The following is a 21,296-nucleotide window of genomic DNA, read 5'->3' on the forward strand; positions in this document are numbered from 1 at the left end:
TTGTTACCATCCACCTCTCGTGTCTCCCCTTTTCCTCATAGATTGTAAGCTTGCGAGCAGGGCCCTCATTCCTCCTGGTATCTGTTTTGAACTGTGATTTCTGTTATGCTGTAATGTCTATTGTCTGTACAAGTCCCCTCTATAAGTTGTAAAGCGCTGCGGAATATGTTGGCGCTATATAAATAAAAATTATTATTATTATTATTATTATTATTATTACGTTTTTCCTTTATGTTTCCCTTAGACAGCGATGGCACTAGTACTGGCCCTCTGCTGTTATAGTCCATCATTGCTAAGGAACGTCGAGCACATGCAGACAAGTTTGTTGGACACCAATTTGAATGATTGTACCACATGTTGCTCAGAATGAGTCTTCATATTTTCCTCGACAAAATGTTTATGTCCACAGTACCCACTGTGATTGAATGTTATTGATCATAGCATATCCAGTACATTCTAGACATCATGTAAAAGCCTCACGAGGTTGGAAGGTTTTGAAATACTGGCTCATCTACCATTGATAACCATGTTTCATTCGAAATTACTTAGATCACTCAATTTTCCCATTCCAATCTGGATTCACACTGAAACTGCTCTATGGAAAACTAATCACATAATTTTATGCTGCCCTCTGGGGTTACAAGTCTAATTTCCACACAGAAAATCTTGCATCATGAAAGGGCCAGTGTCTCTCATAAATTGTTCATTCAGTGTTATATAAAGCTGGTGGACAAAACAAGACTGAACATAAGACTTTCACAGTCTTCTACACATCATAGGGGAGATTTCATAACACCTTCTCTCCATCTACTTGATAATCCTGAGGAACATTGGAATTTTCTTGGTTACAATCCTGTGGAAGAAGAGGACGTGGACATCTCCCTGGTGCTGTCCTCTCACTGGATAGAACTATAGGAAACACATACAGGGACTGAATTATTCTTTACATACAGATAATTATAGGCAGTGTGTATTTAGTCCTGTTTATTACCTGGTGATGTGAGGGGCTGGGGGAACCTCCATCATGATGTCTTATACAGATCTTTGTGTCCTTCTAAATACTCCCACTCCTCCATCGAGAAATAGACAGTGATATCCTGACACCTTATAGGAACCTGACACATACAACGATACAGTTATCCACCGATCCTTTCATAGCGTTACTGTATATTGTCCCAGCATTACCAGCAGCGTCACCTGTCCAGTCAGCAGCTCAATCATTTTGTAGGTGAGTTCTTAGATCTTCTGATCATTGATGTCCTCATGTATCAGGGGGTGAGCTGGAGGCCACGTGATTGGCTCAGGGGTCTTTCCCATCCCTCAAGACACAGGGGCCTGACAGTGCTCACTAGACGTCTTCACTTGTGTGTAATCCTGGTTATGGAGAGACATTAATAAATCTCACTACAGACATTTCAAGAGTCCTCACCTCTCTAGTTCTGTCCGTTATTCCCATAGATAAGAATAATGTAATGTGACATCATCAGAATCTCTCACCTCTCCAGTAAGTTGGAAGAGAATCTCTAGGGTGAGGTGTAACATCCTCTCTGCCATCTTGTCCCGGTCCCTATCCATCCTTGACGGGTAAGTCATAAAAAAATGTCTTATATAGAAGATCTCCACTGAGAGGATCCGATATTATAAAGACCTGAATGGGAAGATGAGGTGTTGTAAAATCCTAAAAAATCCCATGTAAAAAATACAATTACTGGTGATAAAGAAAAACAGTTATAACATGTAGATGTTACATCCCCCTTCTCGGAAGGGCTCGAACTGCTTAAGCCAATAAGCAATTACATGTTCAAGCAGGAAACACAGGGACTGTCGGTGGACTCAGCAGCAGATTTTAATACTTTTTCAAGATAAGGATTTTTTTTTTATTTATATCTAGTGATAAAACCTCTTTAACTTTAGACCACACACAGAACAAGCAGTTTCTCCTCCAGAATACGCAGCTGAATAAATGGATTTTTGTGTAGTCACCATAAAATCCTTTCCTCCGAGCCACTCATTGTGGAACACAGGACCATGGTGTTATGCTGCTGCCACTAGGAGGCCGACACTAAGTAGACACAAAAAGATTAGCTCCTCCTCTGCAGTATACCCCACACACACTGGCTCCAGACGAACCAGTTCCATGACAAAGCAGTAGGAAAACAAGAACAATATATGAGAGTATACAACGTCAAAACCAAAGAACATACTCAAGCCATCAGGCCAACAGGGTGTGTGCTGTGTCCCCCAATGTGTGGCTCAGAGAAAAGGATTTTACGGTGAGTGCACAAAAATCCATGTTTCTCTTTCACCTCATTGTGGGACACAGGACCATGGGACATCCTAAGGCAGTTCCTGGGTGGGGAACCGACAGGACAGACCAAACCTCACGCACCATCCGTCTAGAGATGCGTTACCACCGTCTGCAAGATTCGTCTTCCCAGGCTCGCATCTGCTGAGGCCTGAGTGTGAATGTTATAGTGTTTCGAGAAGGTGTGCAGACTGGACCAAGTCGCAGCCTTGCAAACCTGTTCCACCAACGCCTGGTGTTGAATGGCCCAGGAGGCGCCCACCGAACATGTGGAGTGTGCTTTAATCCCTGCTAGGGTAGGCTTGCCTCTGACACGGTAAGCCTCTTGACTAGCCAAGCGAATCCACCTGGCTATTGTGGACTTAGAAGCGGCGAGTCCCTTCCTGTGACCCTCAGGAAGAACAAATAGGGCATCTGTCTTCCAGACGTACCGCCTGAGAGCCCTCACCAGGTCCAAAGTGTGAAGGACCCTCTCAAAACGGTGTATTTGTGTCGAGCAAAATGAGGGCAGGACAATGTCATTGTATGGTGAAAGGAAGAGAACACCTTTTGCAAGACAGAAGGAGACGGCCTGAGAACCACCTTGTCCTGGTGAAAAATGAGGAAAGGAGCTTGACAGGACAGGGCAGCTAACTCCGATACCCACCTGATTGACGTCACCGTGACAAGAAAGGCAACCTTCCATGAGAAGTGGGTGAGAGAAACGTCCTGCAGTGGTTCAAAGGGAGACCCCTGTAGAACACCCAGGACCAGGTTAAGGTCCCAGGCATCCAATAGCATTCTATAGGGGGTAACAAAAGTAATCACCTGCAGTTTGGAAGCGATCCTGTGCTGTAACAAAACAGACAAGGCAGAAATCTGACCTTTGAGAGAACTAAGTGCTAGGCCTGAGTCCAAGCCAGCTTGAAGGAACTCAAGAACGGACGGAATTGAGAAAGCGAGAGGAGAACAATCGCGGTCCCTGCACCATGCAAAAAAATGAGCACATATGTAGGATTCAGAGCGCTAATCATGGTGGAAACCACTTCTTGGTAGAATCCAGCTTGGGTTAGGATCCAAGATTCAAAGGCCATGCCGTTAAACACAGGGCCCCTGGGTTCTGGTGGTAAATCGGTCCCTAGGAGAGCAAGTCTGATCGATCCGGTAGTCGTCAGGGAACGTCGACGACGAGCTGCACCAACTCTGCCTAGAACGCCCAGCGAGTCCAGTCCGGACCTACTAGGATCACTGGAATTCCTTCTGTCTTGATCTTCCTGATGACCCTTGGGAGCAATGGAAGTGGGTGAAACTCGTACAGAAGATGGAACTGACGCCACGGAAGGACCAGTGCATCTGCCCTGATGGCTTCTGGATCCTGGGACCGAGCTACAAACTTGGGCACCTTGGCGTTTAGTCTTGATGCCATCAGATCCACGTCCGGAGTCCCCCAGCAATGACAAATCTGCTGGAAGATCTCCGGATGCAGTGACCAATCCCCCGAAGTGAGACCCTGGCAGCTGAGGAAGTCTGCCGCCCAGTTTTCCACACCTGGGATGTGAACTGCTGGGATGACTGAGTGGTTCCTCTCGGCCCAATGGAGAATGTGCTTTACCTTGCACATTGCCACCCTGCTGCGGGTGCTCCCGATAGTTGATATAAACCACAGCTCTGGCGTTCTCTGATTATATTTGGATGGGGCGACCCACCAGGAGGTGATGGAACCGCAGAAGGGTCAACCGAATAGCCCAGATTTCCAGAATGTTGATCGGAAGAAGTGTGTTGTGAATTCTGTTTGTGGGCTCCCCCGGTGGTGTATTATGGTAGTGCCACTTATTTGCCTTCTTCTATCCTTGATCACCTGTTGCCACCCATTAGGGGAGTTTCCTATTTAAGGCTGCTTGGCTGCTGGTCCTATGCCGGCCAACAATGTATCAGTAGCATTCTGTTGCATTCTCCTGCCTCAAGCTCCTGTTCAGCTAAGTTGAATTTTGTTTCTTGTTTATGCTATTTTTGTCCAGCTATCTGCAATGTGACTCTCTGTAGCTGGAAGCTCTCGTGGACTGAAATTGCCACTCCAGTGGCATGAGTTGTCACTGGATTTTTAAAGTAATTTCAGAATGTTGTTTTTGAGTAGTGTTTTGAAGTTGACTGTGAAGTAACTCTTCCCTGTACTTCTGCTATCTAGAAAGCGGACCTCACTGTGCTAAATCTGCTTTCATCCTACGTATGTCTTTTCCTCTTGACTCACCGTCAATATTTGTGGGGGGCTGCTATCTCCTTTTGGGGTTCATCTCTGGAGGTAAGGCAGGCCTGTATATTCCTCTGATAGGGGTAGTTAGATCTCCGGCTGGCGCGTGGTGTCTAGGGCATCGTAGGAAACACTCCCCGGCTACTTCCAGTGTTGTGTCAGGTTCAGGTCACGGTCACTTTAGTTCCCCATCACCCGAGAGCTAGTCCGTTCGTTATTTTTGATTTCCCTGCCATTGGGAGAATCATAACAGTTTGGCCGGCCAAATGTGTTAAAACTATGCACTAAAGCAGGAAAGGATGTGAAAAGGTTTTTTTTTTTTCTCCTTCTGTGTTTGGAATGTGCTCAGTTGTACTCCTTGCTTAAACTGCAGTCTTCAGCCTTTTTTTTTTTTCCTCTCCTCTTAATCTCTGAATGGCTTTGGTTACACCTGTTTGAATCATGGATCCACAGAGTTTGGTTGCAGGTTTGAATAACCTGGCTACAAAGGTCCAGAACTTACAAGATTTTGTTATACGTGCTCCAATGTCTGAACCTAAGATCCCTATGCCTGAATTTTTTACCGGAGACAGATCCCGTTTTTTGAATTTCAGAGAGAATTGTAAATTGTTTTTGTCTCTGAGATCTCACTCTGCTGGTGATCCTGCACAACAGGTTAAAATTGTTATTTCTCTATTACGGGGTGACCCACAAAGTTGGGCATTTGCATTGTCGCCTGGGGATCCTGCGTTATTAAATGTAGATGCGTTTTTTATGGCTCTGGGGTTGCTTTATGAAGAACCTAATTTAGAGATTTTGGCTGAGAAAGCCTTGATAGCTCTTTCCCAAGGGCAAGATGAAGCTGAGATATACTGCCAAAAATTTCGTAAATGGTCGGTGCTTACTAAATGGAATGAGTGCGCACTAGCAGCTAATTTCAGAGAAGGTCTCTCTGATGCTGTGAAGGATGTCATGGTGGGGTTCCCTGTGCCTACAGGTCTGAATGATGCCATGAAATTGGCTATCCAGATTGATCGGCGTTTACGGGAGCGCAAAGCTGTGCACCATATGGCGGTATCTTCTGAGCAAAAATCTGTGCACCATATGGCGGTATCTTCTGAGCAAAAGCCTGTGCACCATATGGCGGTGTCTTCTGAGCAAAAACCTGTGCACCATTTGGCGGTGACCTCTGAAAAGGCACCAGAGCATATGCAATGCGATAGTGTTTTGTCTAGAGGCGAACGACAGAATTACAGGCGCAAAAATGGGTTGTGCTTCTATTGTGGAGATCCAGCTCATGTTATATCAGCATGCTCTAAACGCATAAAGAAGGTTGATAAAAAGGTTGATAAATCTTTTTCTATGGGTACCTTGCAGTCTAAATTTCTTTTGTCCGTGACATTGATTTGTACCTTATCATCTGTTACTGTGGATGCTTATGTGGATTCTGGCGCCGCTCTGAGTCTCATGGATTGGTCCTTTGCCAAGCGTTGTGGGTTTGATTTAGAGCCTCTGGAGGTTTCTATTCCCTTAAAGGGTATTGATTCTACACCTTTGGCTAGCAATAAACCACAATATTGGACACAAGTGACTATGCATCTTACCCCAGACCATCAGGAGATTATTCGTTTCCTTGTGTTATATAATCTACATGACGTGTTAGTACTTGGATTACCATGGTTACAAATTCATAATCCAGTCTTGGACTGGAGATCAATGTCTGTGCTGAGCTGGGGATGTCGGGGGATTCATGGGGATGCACCTTTGGTTCCCATTTCTTCATCTACTCCCTCTGAGATCCCAGCATTTCTGTTGGATTTTTATGATGTCTTTCAGGAGCCTAAAATTGATTCTCTCCCTCCTCACAGAGAGTGTGACTGCGCTATTGAGTTGATTCCCGGTAGTAAATTTCCTAAGGGTCGCTTGTTTAATTTGTCTGTACCTGAACATACTGCTATGCGGGAGTATATCAGAGAATCTTTGGAAAAGGGTCATATTCGCCCCTCTTTGTCTCCACTGGGGGCAGGGTTTTTCTTTGTGGGCAAAAAGGATGGTTCATTGAGACCTTGTATCGACTATCGACTTCTGAATAAGATTACAGTTAAATACCAGTATCCGTTACCTTTACTGACTGATCTGTTTGCTCGCATAAAGGGGGCGAAATGGTTCACTAAGATCGATCTACGTGGTGCGTATAATTTGGTGCGGATTAAGCAGGGGGATGAGTGGAAGACCGCATTTAATACGCCTGAAGGCCATTTTGAGTATTTGGTAATGCCTTTCGGTCTCGCGAATGCCCCTTCCGTTTTTCAGTCCTTTATACACGATATTTTCCGTGAATATCTGGATAAATTTATGATTGTGTATTTGGACGATATTTTGATTTTTTCGGAGGACTGGGAATCTCATGTTCAACAGGTCAGGAGAGTTTTTCAGGTTTTACGAGCTAATTCTCTTTTTGTGAAGGGCTCAAAGTGTAGTTTTGGGGTTCAGAGAATTTCCTTTCTGGGATATATTTTTTCCCCTTCATCTATGGAGATGGACCCTGTTAAGGTTCAGGCTATTTGTGATTGGATACAACCTACTTCTCTAAAAAGTCTTCAGAAATTCTTGGGATTTGCTAATTTCTATCGCCGATTCATAGCGGGTTTTTCTGCCATTGCTAAACCTTTGACTGATTTGACCAAGAAGGGTGCTGATGTTGCTAATTGGTCCTCTGCGGCTGTGGAGGCCTTTCGGGAGCTTAAGCGCCGCTTTTCTTCTGCTCCTGTGTTGCGCCAGCCTGATGTGTCGCTCCCGTTCCAGGTTGAAGTAGATGCGTCCGAGATCGGAGCAGGTGCAGTTTTGTCGCAGAAAGGTCCTGACTGCTCAGTGATGAGACCATGTGCGTTTTTCTCTCGAAAGTTTTCGCCCGCTGAGCGAAATTATGATGTTGGAAATCGGGAGCTCTTGGCCATGAAGTGGGCATTTGAGGAGTGGCGTCATTGGCTTGAGGGTGCTAGACACCAGGTGGTGGTCTTGACTGACCACAAGAATCTAATTTATCTTGAGTCAGCCAGGCGTCTGAATCCTAGACAGGCGCGCTGGTCGTTGTTTTTCTCTCGATTTAACTTTGTGGTTTCATATCTGCCTGGGTCTAAGAATGTGAGGGCGGATGCCCTCTCTAGGAGTTTTGAGCCTGACTCGCCTGGTGATTCCGAACCTACTGGCATCCTGAAGGATGGGGTGATATTGTCAGCAGTCTCCCCAGACCTGCGGCGCTCTTTGCAGGAGTTTCAGGTGGATAGGCCTGATCGCTGTCCGCCTGGTAGACTGTTTGTCCCTGATGACTGGACCAGTAGAGTTATTTCGGAGGTTCACTCTTCCGCGTTGGCAGGTCATCCTGGAATTTTTGGCACCAGGGATCTGGTGTCTAGGTCCTTCTGGTGGCCTTCCTTGTCTCGAGATGTGCGTATTTTTGTGCAGTCTTGTGATGTTTGTGCTTGGGCTAAGCCCTGCTGTTCCCGGGCCAGCGGGTTGTTGTTGCCCTTGTCTATTCCTAAGAGGCCTTGGACGCACATCTCTATGGACTTTATTTCTGACCTTCCTGTTTCTCGTAGGATGTCCGTCATCTGGGTGGTGTGTGACCGTTTTTCCAAGATGGTTCACTTGGTACCTTTGCCCAAATTGCCCTCCTCCTCTGAGCTGGTCCCTCTATTTTTTCAGAATGTGGTGCGTTTGCATGGTATTCCTGAGAATATAGTGTCTGACAGGGGCACTCAGTTTGTGTCTAGATTTTGGCGGGCGTTCTGTGCCAGGATGGGCATCGACTTGTCTTTTTCGTCTGCATTCCATCCTCAGACTAATGGCCAGACTGAGCGTACTAATCAGACCTTGGAGACTTACTTGAGGTGTTTTGTGTCCACTGATCAGGACGATTGGCTTGATTTTTTGCCATTGGCAGAGTTTGCCCTTAACAATCGGGCTAGTTCTGCCACTTTGGTTTCTCCATTTTTTTGTAATTCAGGGTTTCACCCTCGCTTTTCGTCCGGTCAATTGGAGTCTTCGGATTGCCCTGGAGTAGACGCTGTGGTTGATAGAATACATCAGATTTGGGGACAGGTTGTGGACAATCTGAAGTTGTCCCAGGAGAAGACTCAACAGTTCACTAATCGTAATCGGCGTGTCGGTCCTCGTCTTTGTGTTGGGGACCTGGTTTGGTTGTCTTCTCGATTTATTCCTATGAAGGTCTCGTCTCCTAAGTTTAAGCCTCGGTTTATCGGCCCTTATAGGATTTTGGAGGTTCTCAATCCTGTGTCCTTTCGTTTGGACCTCCCAGCATCTTTTACTATTCATAATGTTTTTCATCGGTCATTATTGCGGAGGTATGAGGTGCCGGTTGTTCCTTCTGCTGATCCTCCTGCTCCTGTGCTGGTTGAGGGTGAATTGGAGTATGTGGTGGAAAAGATCTTGGACTCCCGTGTTTCCAGACGGAAACTTCAGTATCTGGTTAAGTGGAAAGGCTATGGTCAGGAGGATAATTCTTGGGTGACAGCATCTGATGTTCATGCTCCTGATTTGGTTCGTGCATTTCATAGTGCTCATCCAGATCGCCCTGGTGGTTCTGGTGAGGGTTCGGTGCCCCCTCCTTAAGGGGGGGGTACTGTTGTGAATTCTGTTTGTGGGCTCCCCCGGTGGTGTTTTATGGTAGTGCCACTTATTTGCCTTCTTCTATCCTTGATCACCTGTTGCCACCCATTAGGGGAGTTTCCTATTTAAGGCTGCTTGGCTGCTGGTCCTATGCCGGCCAACAATGTATCAGTAGCATTCTGTTGCATTCTCCTACCTCAAGCTCCTGTTCAGCTAAGTTGAATTTTGTTTCTTGTTTATGCTATTTTTGTCCAGCTATCTGCAATGTGACTCTCTGTAGCTGGAAGCTCTCGTGGACTGAAATTGCCACTCCAGTGGCATGAGTTGTCACTGGAGTTTTAAAGTAATTTCAGGATGGTGTTTTTGAGTAGTGTTTTGAAGTTGACCGTGAAGTAACTCTTCCCTGTACTTCTGCTATCTAGAAAGCGGACCTCACTGTGCTAAATCTGCTGTTCATCCTACGTATGTCTTTTCCTCTTGACTCACCGTCAATATTTGTGGGGGGCTGCTATCTCCTTTTGGGGTTCATCTCTGGAGGTAAGGCAGGCCTGTATATTCCTCTGATAGGGGTAGTTAGATCTCCGGCTGGCGCGTGGTGTCTAGGGCATCGTAGGAAACACTCCCCGGCTACTTCCAGTGTTGTGTCAGGTTCAGGTCACGGTCACTTTAGTTCCCATCACCCGAGAGCTAGTCCGTTCGTTATTTTTGATTTCCCTGCCATTGGGAGAATCATAACAGAAGTGCCTCCCGAAGTGACCAGTGCCCCTGGGCAGTATGATGTCGAAAGACAGCCCCCAGCCCAGAAGACTGGTGTCGGTGGTGACCACCAGTCATTGGTCCGGAAGGAAGGACTTCCCCTGGGTGAAGGATGACCGTAACATCCACCAATTGAGCTCTTGTTTGACCCGCAGAGACAAGCCGCACAGTCAGAGAGAACGGGTTTCTGTGACAGGCTGCTAGAAGTGCATGCTGTAGAGGCCGATGATGTAACTGGGCAAAGGAAACAGCTTATATTGCGGCCACCATCTTGCCCAGGACCCCCATGCCGAATTGGATGGAGTGAGGACATGGGTGACAAAGTGCCCGATCTCCCTGTTGAAGGGCTAAGACCTTGTCTCGAAAGGGAGAATCACCAACCCTCGAGAGGTTTCCAGGGTCATTCCTACAGAGGAAATTTGCTGCGCTGGGACAGGGGAAGATTTGTCTATGTTTATCAGTCAGCCCAGGCGAGAAAGTGTATCCAAAGTGATACGGATGCACTCCGCGCAGGCTTGGAAAGACGGGCCCTTGACTAGAAGGTTGTCTAAGTATGGCAAAACAGCCATGCCTCGAGAGTGAAGAATGGACACGACGGCCACCATGACCTTGGTGAACACTCTGGGAGTGGTGGTGAGGCCGAAGGGCAAAGCTGTAAACTAGAAATGTTCTTCACGGATGGCAAAGTGCAGGAACCTTTGGTGATGGGGAAGATTGGGATATGAAGGCAAGCATCCTGGATGTTAATGGATGCTAGGAACTCCCACTTCTCCATCGAAGTGATGACAGAGCGGAGGGACTCCATCCTGAAGTGCTGGACCTTGACAAACTTGTTTAGGAGCTTCAGGTCCAGAATGGGCTGCACCATCCCCTCCTTCTTCGGAACCATGAATATGTTCGATTAGAACCCCTCAAACCTCTCGTTTTCTTGGACCGAAATAATGACTCCATTTTGGCATAGCGAATCGATTGCTCGGTAGAAGGACCATGCCTGCGTCTCTGTTTTGGGGGGTGAGAGGGGAAGAACTGAGCTGGAGGGCGGGAAGAATATTCTATCTTGTAACCGGAAGACACCAGGTCCATGACCCATTCGCTATGAATGATGGAGAGCCAGGTATGGCGAAATTGGAGTAGACGGCTGCCTAATCTGCTGGTGTAGACCAGATAATGCCACGAGTCATTGAGCCGAGAATCTATGGGACCTGGCTCCCTTAGATCTGGATTGTTTGGGACGTTTCTTCCAAGACTGGTTTGACTTATGCAAAACCTGGGGGCCTCTGTCCCAATGGGAGGAGCTCGCTGATCCAGAACAGGTGGTTGTATTGGGCCAAACTGGATTGCTGCGAAAGGATCGGAAATGCATCTGCTGTTGCCGATGAAAAAGTAATCTAGTCCTCTGCTGGGGAAGGAATTTACTTTTTCCTCCAGTGGTATCAGAGATAAGCTGATCCAGCTTCTCTCCAAATAAACAACTGCTCTGGTAAGGCAGAGATGAGTCGTCCGCCAGGGCCATGGGGTTTCCTGGTACTGGGTCCGGTATTCACAGGGGGATGTCATGGTGGTGACCTGGTCCGTGGCCCTGGACGCCCATGTAAAAGGGGAAATTGAATAAAGTTTATGTTCGTGACGCCACCTGTGGTATTCGGTCAGTGGGGACCGACGCTGCTTTAATGGGTCCTCTGGGGTGATGTTATGGCAGCTAGATGGTATAACTTCCCACAGGTGGAGTATATCCCCAGGGCTCCCGGTGCGTAGATGGAGGATGGTGAATGGTGCAGCAAAGAACTAGGACACAGGTTTGCAGTCTTTTTACCTGGTTTACTGAAGACATCAGGCAACCACAGTGCAGGGTACCAGATCACAGGGCAGGCAGGGTCCGGCCGGCTTGGAAGCGAATCCAGAGTCCCCTTTACCAGGTGGAGTTAAAAGCCTTCCTCTAGCGCAGTGGTGTTGTAGTCCCTTACTGCCTATGGCTTCAGATAAGGTCCTCACAGTTCTTCTGTCCCCAATATAGGATAGGAGAATACCTGTATGACAGGTAACTCAAGCCTTTTTACAGGGACTTTATCACGCCCCGGGCTCTATGTGTTACTGTGTCTTCAGGTGTGTGGGGCGGACAGGTAACTTGCAGTTCAGCTGTCCTGCCGGTCTCTGCTATCGGTGGTCAGGCTACCGGTGATCTGCGCTTCAGAGGAAGGCAGCTCCTTCGCAGCTGGTCTCCCCTAATGTCTCTCTCCTGTGCTTCGCTCTCCTTCACGCTCACTGAACAATGTACTTTCCTTCTGTATGTCTCTTTCTCCAGGGGCTGTAGTACTTCAGACTACATGGCCCCTTCAGACCTTCTGACATCCACAGTGGTGACAGAGCGTCACATGTCCCAACATCACATCCACAGTGGTGACAGAGCTTCACATGTCCCCACATCACATCCACAATGGTGTGAGAGCGCCAAATGTCCCTACACCACATCCACAGTGGTGATAGAGCTTCACATGTGCCCACATCAAATCTACAGTGGTGATAGAGCGTCACATGTCCCCACATCACATCCACAGTGTTGACAGAGCTTGACATGTCCCCACATCACATCCACAGTCGTGACAGAGCTTGACATGTCCCCACATCACATCCACAGTGGCAGGGCTGCCACTAGAAATTTTGGGGCCCCATACTGGCAAAATTTTCAGGGCCCCCCTTGAGACCCAGGCTCCACCTCAGCCCCGCCTCCACGCTCCACCCCTCGAACTGTCCACAGTCCCACCGCTCTCTCTTGGAAAATCTCCACTTCTCACCTATCACACATTGACAGTTCCCATCACCAGATCACACATACAGCCGGCAGCTTTTGTTTTGGCCAAAAGATTTTTAAAGCCACCAAAATGACAAGGTAGACACTTTTGGCCAGGCCCTACTCTACTGTAACCTATTAAATATTTGTTAAAATATGCAATACAATTTAGGTATATTTTTTATTTTTCAATTTTTAAAATGACCTATAATAAATGACCTATAATACCACATACAAGGAACAAATACCACAGCACCATGACCAGATGACATATTACCACCACAGTGATCGAATATCAAATACAAGGAACAAATACCACAACATCATGACCAGACCACTTATTACCACCACATAATGACTGAATACTACAATACTGATCAGTAGTTAAAAAAACCCACAATACTATCACCATCAGTGCCATTATACACAGGAGATCTGTACTTAGTATGCAGTGTTGGTGTACAGGTAATACAGTGATCACCAGTGACATTATACACAGGAGCTCTGTATATAGTGTATAGGTAATACAGTGATCACTGGTGACATTATACACAGGACCGCTGTATATAGTATACAATGTATAGTGTCAGTGTATAGGTAACACCAGTGACCAGCCTCTAGGTGAAGTCCTTCATCTTTCATCCAGCACAGATCGCCATCACTTCATCCAGCCAGGACTCGTCTCTGCAGGAAATAGCACTGTTATCTCGAGTTCCGCTTGCAGAACACATTACTTAATTTTCCCAACTTCTACATTACACCACATGAAGAAGGCGACATAGTATCACTCTACACAGTAACAGGACCCCCCCCCCCATTTAAAACGGTATATTAAAAAAATAATATAAATACATCACTGCAGCAATAATATCCCTTAATTAGCCCCTATGGTAATAATATTCGCCATCCTAGCCCCCGTCTGTCTCATTCCTGGCGTCAGCCATATGTTCTCCCATCCTGTCCTCATGAGTATCCATTCTGCCCCATATGATCTCCCCGTCCTGCCCCATCTGTCTCCATCGTATCCATCCTGCCCCATGATCCTGCCCCATCTGTCTCCAATACTGCCCCCAGTGTCTCCAATCATGCCCGTATCTCCATTCTGCCCCGTCTCCAATCATGCCCCGTGTCTCCATTCATGCCCCAGTGTCTCCAGTCATGCCCCAGTGTCTCCAGTCATGCCCCAGTGTCTCCAGTCATGCCCCAGTGTCTCCAGTCATGCCCCAGTGTCTCCAGTCATGCCGCCATGTCTTTCATCCTGCCCCCTGTGTCTCCAATCATGCCCCGTATCATTCTGCACCAGTGTCCAGCATTCTGCACCAGTGTCCAGCATTCTGCACCAGTGTCCAGCATTCTGCACCAGTGTCCAGCATTCTGCACCAGTGTCCAGCATTCTGCACCAGTGTCCAGCATTCTGCACCAGTGTCCAGCATTCTGCACCAGTGTCCAGCTTTCTGCACCAGTGTCCAGCTTTCTGCACCAGTGTCCAGCTTTCTGCACCAGTGTCCAGCTTTCTGCACCAGTGTCCAGCTTTCTGCACCAGTGTCCAGCTTTCTGCACCAGTGTCCAGCTTTCTGCACCAGTGTCCAGCTTTCTGCACCAGTGTCCAGCATTCTGCCCCTGTGTCCAGCATTCTGCCCTGGGCCCCCCGGATCGGCGCTCTAAAAAAAAAAAAACAAAAACAAGGTCTGCTTACCTGGCCACGCTCCTGCTCTCTCCACGCAGCTGAAGCGCGCACTCGCCGGCGACTGACAATGACGTCAGACGCCGGCGACATGCACGCTGCGACTGACGTCAGCTGCCAGCCTCAGATTGGCTTGCAGCTGTTAACTATTGACGTGCGGGCCCGCACATCAGTAGCGTTAAACAGCTGCATCGCCGCTAAGGGCCCGGTTTAGCCTGCGGCTGCCGGTAGGGGCCCGGTGAGCAGATGAGACGGGGCCCGATGCAGACCCCCTCTGCCCACCGAGCCCCATACGCCAGTCATGGCCGTAATGCCCTGATGGCGGCCCTGCACAGTGGTGACAGAACTTGACATGTCCTCACATCACATCCAAAGTGGTGATAGAGCGTCACATGTCCCCACATCATATCCACAGGGGCGATAGAGCTTCACATGTCCCCACATTATCCCTGATATACGAGTACTGTGAAGAGTCTATAGTGATGTGGGTGTATAGCTACATATATACCTCATATTATACCAAAGCTGATGCAGATCGTCAATCTATAGTGATGTATGTATAGATGTGTGTGTATGGATGGATGGTGAGTGATGTATGGATGCACACAGCATATTATACTCAGCTATGTAGAAGCCTTTTCCTTTCTAAGGCTACTTTGACAACAGGTTTTCGCCATCAGGTTGAATCTGGCGACTTTTGAAAAAAAAATCATATTTTCACTGATCTGGCACCATAGGCTTTCATTATAGCAAACTCCGGACGCTGCCAGAGCCGTCACTGTGCCCGGCCCCTTGCAGATGCAGAGAAATACTCACCTAGCTCCCGCGATGTCTCCTCTCTCCTCTCAGCGCCGCTGCTTCTTCCTGTATGAGCGGTCACGTGGTGCCGCTCATTACAGTTGATGAATATGAGGCTCCACCCCTATGGGAGGTGTAGCCGCATATTCATCACTGTAATGGGCGGCACCACGTGACCGCTCATACAGGAGAAGCAGCGGCGCTGAGAGGAGAGAGGAAACATTGCGGGAGATAGGTGAGTATTTCTCTGTATCTGCAAGGGGCCAGGCGGCGCACTGGGGATGGGAGGACACCAGCAAAGTTTATTTTTAAGAAAAAATTTGAAAAAAATTGATCTTTCATCTCTTCTCTCCAGCGAACGCTGCGGGGGAGAAGAGATGAATGCAGCCTTCAGCACCACACAGGGGGGACAGCGCTTACTGTAAGCGCTGTCTCCAGCACGGCACACGGACGGCACACGGACAACATCCGTGTGCGGTACGTGTTTTACACGGACCCATTGACTTTAATGGGTCCGTGTAATCCGTGCGCTCCCACGAACACTGACATGTCTCCGTGTTTTCCAAATTGATTTTAATGTGTCTACGTGAGTCAGTGTTTCCGGTACGTGAGAAAACTGTCACCTCACGTACCAGAATCACTGACGTGTGAAACCAGCCTAATGCTGGTTTTACACACGTGTGTTTCTTGAGAATGTGTAGATCAGGTCAGGACATCCACTGCCGGTCAGTGCATCATGGTCTTCACTTGGACCACAAAATATGAAAGTGTGAAACTGTCCAAAAGTAGAAAAATGAAGTAAAAACAAGCACTTGTGATAAGTTATAGTTGTCCCTGTGAATCTAATGCAGGTCCTTCTGCAAATTACTAAACCCTCCTAGGGTGAGCTGTGTGTAGTTCAAAGGGAGTTTGTCAGCGCTAAATGACTAAACGGAGCACAGACTCTCAGTGCACTCATGGCATGGCCGAAATAATCAGTGCTACTTCCCATTTACTTGTTTTGAATCCATCTCTGCTCCACTCTTTCTTGATTGACAGGTCTAGATTTACTGGAGCTTGAAGATAGTAGGTGGTAAGGTGCACTCCACTATTCAGTTATGGCTAAGGTGCACTGAGCATCTACGATTTTGTTGAACTGTCATTTTGTGATGGCAGACTCACTTTAAAGAAGTACTACCATCAAAAGTGTTATCCTTTTAAAGGGAACCTGTCACCCCCAAAATCGATGGTGAGGTAAGCTCACCGTCATCAGGGGCTTATTTACAGCATTTTGTAATGCTGTAGATAAGCCCCCGATGTTACCTGAAAGAGGAGAAAAAGACGTTAGATTATACTCACCCAGGTCACCCAGGGGCGGGCACGCTGCGGTCCAGGTCCGATGAGTGTCTTAGGTCCAGTCGGGAGCCTCCCATCTTCATTCCATGACGTCCTCTTCTGGTCTTCACGCCGCAGCTGCGGCGCAGGCGTACCCTCTCTGCCCTGTTGAGGGCAGAGCAAAGTACTGCAGTGCGCAGGCGCCGGGTCTCTCTGACCTGTCCCAGGCAGCAACACATGGAGCCGCACAGCAACACATGCAGCCGCACAGCAACACATGGAGCTGCACACTCCGCTCCCAAGTGCCGGCGCCAGAGGAGGGATTTCACCTGCGAGACTCTGCCATATGTTGCGTATGTGTGATCCCAGCCTTATGCACAGACTGGCAAAGGATCTCAAAACCTAAACTCAGAAGCCTCACTGAGGCTGCGAAATTCAGGTCATACCGAATACGTGGACCGTGGTCTGAGTATGTACTATGGCATACAGTACAGACCAAAAGTTTGGACACACCTTCTCATTTAAAGATTTTTCTGTATTTTCACGACTATGAAAATTGTACATTCACACTGAAGGCATCAAAACTATGAATTAACACATGTGGAATAAAGTACTTAACAAAAAAGTGTGAGACATCTGAAATTATGTCTTATATTCTAGGTTCTTCAAAGTAGCCACCTTTTGCTTTGATGACTGCTTTGCACACTCTTGGCATTCTCTTGATGAGCTTCAAGAGGTAGTCACCGGGAATGGTTTTCACTTCACAGGTGTGCCCTGTCAGGTTTAATAAGTGGGATTTCTTGCCTTATAAATGGGGTTGGGACCATCAGTTGTGTTGTGCAGAAGTCTGGTGGATACACAGCTGATAGTCCTACTGAATAGACTGTTAGAATTTGTATAATGGCAAGAAAAAAGCAGCTAAGTAAAGAAAAACGAGTGGCCATCATTACTTTAAGAAATGAAGGTCAGTCAGTCTGAAAAATTGGGAAAACTTTGAAAGTGTCCCCAAGTGCAGTTGCAAAAACCATCAAGCACTACAAAGAAATGGCTCACATGAGGTCCGCCCCTGGAAAGGAAGACCAAGAGTCACCTCTGCTTCTGAGGATAAGTTTATCTGAGTCACCAGCCTCAGAAATCGCAGGTTAACAGCAGCTCAGATTAGAGACCAGGTCAATGCCACACAGAGTTCTAGCAGCAGAAACATCTCTACAACAACTGTTAAGAGGAGACTTTGTGCAGCAGGCCTTCATGGTAAAATAGCTGCTAGGAAACCACTGCTAAGGACAGGCAACAAGTAGAAGAGACCTATTTGGGCAAAAGAACACAAGGAATGGACATTAGACCAGTGGAAATCTCTGCTTTGGTCTGATGAGTCAAAATTTGAGATCTTTGGTTCCAATCACCGTGTCTTTGTGCGACGCAGAAAAGGTGAACGGATGGACTCTACATGCCTGGTTCCCACCGTGAAGTATGGAGGAGGAGGTGTGATGGTGTGGGGGTGCTTTGCTGGTGACACTGTTGGGGATTTATTCAAAATTGAAGGCATACTGAACCAGCATGGCTACCACAGCATCTTGCAGCAGCATGCTATTCCATCCGGTTTGTTTTTAGTTGGACCATCATTTATTTTTTCAACAGGACAATGACCTCAAACACACCTCCAGGCTGTGTAAGGGCTATTTGACCAAGAAGGAGAGTGATGGGGTGCTACGCCAGATGACCTGACCTCCACAGTCACCAGACCTGAACCCAATCGAGACGGTTTGGGGTGAGCTGGACCGCAGAGTGAAGGCAAAAGGGCCAACAAGTGCTAATCATCTCTGGGAACTCCTTCAAGATTGTTGGAAAACCATTACCGGTGACTACCTCTTGAAGCTCATCAAGAGAATGCCAAAAGTGTGCAAAGCAGTCATCATAGCAAAAGGTGGCTACTTTGAAGAACCTAGAATATAAGACATAATTTCAGATGTCTCACACTTTTTTGTTAAGTACTTTATTCCACATGTGTTAATTCATAGTTTTGATGCCTTCAGTGTGAATGTACAATTTTCATAGTCATGAAAATACAGAAAAATCTTTAAATGAGAAGGTGTGTCCAAACTTTTGGTCTGTACTGTATGGATGTGTGAAATCGGTCTAAAAGTAAAAAGGTCTTATTGCTGCATGATCCTTGCGGCCATACAGTCTAGAAAGATGTTTGGCACTTCTTGTACCTTGATCATGTATGTAGCACACCTATTAATCACAGTGACCCCAGAGACACAGCTTCTAAGCCGATGCAATCATTGCGATTCATGTATATTAATCATAACCGATATATTAACATACCGTTGTAGATTAACACCTTTGAGACGAAGCCTGTTTTCACCTAAATGACCGGGCCAATTTTTACAATTCTGATCATTGTCACTTTATGAGGTCAGAACTCTGGAAATCTTCAACGGATCCCGGTGATTGTGAGAATGTTTTCTCGTGACATATTGTACTTTATGATAGCGGTAACATTTATTTGATATGACTTGCGTATATTTGTGAAAAAAAAGGAAATTTGGCAATTGAAAATTTTGCAATTTTCAAACTTTTAATTTTTATGCCCTTAAATCAGAGAGGCATATCGCACGAAATAGTTAATAAATAACATTTCCCACATGTCTACTTTACATCAGCACAATTTTGGAAACATAATTTTTTTTTGTTAGGATGTTATAAGGGTTAAAAGTTGACCAGTGATTTCTCTTTTTTTTTTTTTTAGGGACCACCTCACACTTGAAGTCACTTTGAGGGGTCTATATGACAGAAAATGACACCATTCTAAAAACTGCACCCCTCAAGGTACTCAAAACCACATTCAAGAAGTTTATTAACCCTTCAGGTGCTTCACAGGAATTTTTGGAATGTGGAAGGAAAAAAAATAAGCATTTACTTTTCTTTCACAAAAAATTTCATTTAGACCTAATTTTTTTTTACTTTCGCAAGGGTAACAAGAGAAAATGGACCATACATTTTGTTGTGCAGTTTATCCTGAGCATGCGGTAACCCATATGTGGGGGAAATCTACTGTTTGGGCACACGGCAATGCTCGGAAGGGAAGGAGCGCCATTTGATTTTTTGAATGTAAAATATGCTGGAATAATTAGCGGTTGCCATGTTGTGTTTGGAGAGCCCCTGAAGTGCCTAAACAGAGGAAACCCCCAACAAGTGACACCATTTTGGTAACTAGACCCCTTAGGGAACTGGTCTAGATGTGTATTGAACACCTTGAACCCACAGGTGCTTCACAGACGTTTATAGTGTAGAGCCGTGGAAATACAAAATCAAATTTTTCCCAAATAAATCTTTTTAAGCTCCATATTTTGCATTTTCAGAAGGTTAACAGGAGAAATTGCTCCATACACTTTGTTGTGCCATTTTTTCCTGAGTATGCTGATACCCCATATGTGGGGGAAAACCACTGTTTTGGCGCACGGCAGGACTTAGAAGGGAAGGAGCGTCATTTGACTTTTTGAATGCAAAATTTGATGGAATAATTAACGGACACCATGTTGCGTTTGAAGAGCCCCTGATGTGGCTAAACAGTGGAAACCCCCCACAAGTGACACCATTTTGGAAACTAGACCCCTGTGGGACCTTATCTAGATGAGTATTGAGCACCTTGAACCCCCAGGTGCTTCACAGAAGATCATAACGTTAAGCTGTAAAAATAAAATCATATTTTTCCCACAAAAATCTTTTTTAGATACAAATTTTGTATTTTTGCAAGGGCAAAAGAAGAAAATGGACCACAAAGTTTGTTGTGCAATTTCTCCTGAGTTCACCGATACCCCATATGTGGTCAAAAACTACTTTTGAGGTACAGTGCAAAGCTCAGAAGTGAAGTAGCGCCATATTACAGTGCAGATGTACCCCCATAAGTGAACCCATTTTGGAAATTATAACCCTTTGGGAATTTATCTACAGATGTAGTGACGATTTTGACCCCATGGGTGTTTTCCAGAAACAGGCAGCAGTGGATGTTACTGAGTGAAAATTGCAAACTGCAGTTGTAGTGACCAGTATGTTGCAGTCACCAGTACGTTATGCCCAGCTCATGCTTCTGGAGACACTCACCTGTAAATTAGGCAAGCTCTCAAAACTAAAGAAATGCCAAACATTTGGTCGCTAAATGTTGTTTATGCACAGCGGGGCTCAGAAGGGAGGGGTCATTTGGATTTGGGAGCGGAGAATTTGCTGAATTTCTTTTGGCAGGTGAGGAGCCATTTCGTTTTTCCAGATCCTTTGTACAACCAGTAAAGTGGCAGCCCCCTATATTTCTGTTAACAGATGACAGATCTGAGTGAGAGCTTGCTTTTTTGTGGATTGAGTGGAAGCTTTTATTGGGAACATTTTACATAACGTTTTGGATCACATTTATCCAGCACTCTACGTTGAGCACTTACTTTGTGGTTTCCATCTAAATCTCTGAGTGACATGATTTAGATGAAACCCCCGTTGGATCCATTCACTATAGTCTGACAGCAGAGTCACTCTGGACTCCATCTGGCCTCTGTTCTGTGGTTTCCTTTTTTTTCCAGAAGTGCACAAAACTGTGTCCGACGGCACTTTTATGCAATCCTAAAAAGATGGACACCGCTGGATCACAGGTCCTATGGCACCCACAGTACCTCCATCTGCCTCATTATAGGGAATCTTCCGCCAGAGGTTCTGTCTGAATCACGTATTTCACATATTACACGGAAACCCCGGTGTAAGCACTGAGATAAGGATAAATGTGCGCCGAGCCTTACTACGATCTTTGGGAGACAGAATGAAAAAAAAA

At 46.4% G+C, this 21,296-nt stretch overlaps 1 long non-coding RNA gene across 1 annotated transcript; it reads right to left on the reverse strand.

Annotated features, from left to right (window-relative positions):
• Positions 1-204: 204 nt before the first annotated feature.
• LOC143769274 (uncharacterized) lies at positions 205-2,530 on the reverse strand. Its single transcript, XR_013214320.1, has 4 exons — positions 1,498-2,530; positions 1,198-1,374; positions 992-1,115; positions 205-909 (listed from the first exon to the last, which is right to left on the reverse strand). It is a non-coding gene; the product is annotated as an uncharacterized LOC143769274 (long non-coding RNA).
• Positions 2,531-21,296: the final 18,766 nt, after the last annotated feature.

Source organism: Ranitomeya variabilis, chromosome 4 (assembly GCF_051348905.1).
Source record: "Ranitomeya variabilis isolate aRanVar5 chromosome 4, aRanVar5.hap1, whole genome shotgun sequence".
NCBI classification, from domain to species: Eukaryota; Metazoa; Chordata; class Amphibia; order Anura; family Dendrobatidae; genus Ranitomeya; species Ranitomeya variabilis.